A 1144-nucleotide genomic window follows, 5' to 3' on the forward strand; every position below is an offset into this window, starting at 1 on the left:
CTTCAGTAGTTGTGGCACAGGGGCTCAGTAGTTGTGGAGGATGGGCTTAGTTGCCCCACAGCATGTGAAATCTTCTTATACCAGGCATTGAACCCATGTCCCCTGCATTGGCAGGTGGATTCTTAACCACTGGACCACCAGGGAACTCCAATGGACGTGGACACCAAGTCCATGTCCAATAGTTTTCTATTACTATTTATATTACGCTAAGTAACAAAGGATGAGGTGGTTGGATAGCATCACCAACCCAACGGACATGAATTTGAGTAAACTCTGAGAGTTGGTGATGGACAGGGAGGCCTGGCGTGCTGCAGTCCATGGGGTCGCAGAGTCAGACACGACTGAGCATACAGAATGTTGTTTCATCCAACAAGAAACAAACCACCTAGTGCATACACTACACAGAAAAGTATCAGAGACAATACAATGACAGTATAGAAGTGAACAAACTTACAATTTCAGATTATTAGAAATGCAGCAACCTGAAATGGGCAAATGTGATGAAGGGCGCCTGGGGGTAGTATGTTAGATTGGTGATCCCAAAGGCCTCTGGGAGTTGACACCGGAGACTAGATCTTAATGACAAGAAGGAGTCAGCAACGGAAAGTCTGGATACAGTCTTCCAAAAAGAAAAAGTAAGTGCAAAGGGATGGGGGCAGGCCACCCTTGGTCAGGAGCAGAGAGAAGTCCCTAGAGGCTCCACAGAGTAGGGAAGCAAGCAGGTGGAGGAACCCTGAGCCGGGTCACACAGGACTTTTAGAAGCTATAGGAAGGAGTTTGTCTTTGGTTTCAAAGACAACAGGAAACTGTTTTAGTACTTTAAGCAGAGACATGATATGATGTGATATATATTAAAAATTAAGAACTGATTCTACTGTGGAGAACAGGATGTAGAGGAGCAAGCATAGAAGAAAACTAGTCAGAAAGCTGTTCAAGGGGCTCCCCTGGTGAAGAAAAAAAAAGTGAAAGTAGTAGTCACTCCGTCGTGTCCCACTCCAGGCTCCTCTGTCCATGGAATTCTCCAGGCAAGAATACTGAAGTGGGTAGACATTCCCTTCTCCAAGGGATCTTCCCCACCAAGGGATCGAACCCAGGTCTCCTGCACTGCAGGCAGATTCTTTACCATCTGAGCCACCAGGGAAGC

The sequence above is a fragment of the Bison bison genome, unplaced genomic scaffold (assembly GCF_000754665.1).
Source record: "Bison bison bison isolate TAMUID 2011002044 unplaced genomic scaffold, Bison_UMD1.0 scf7180017862955, whole genome shotgun sequence".
Taxonomy (NCBI): Eukaryota; Metazoa; Chordata; class Mammalia; order Artiodactyla; family Bovidae; genus Bison; species Bison bison.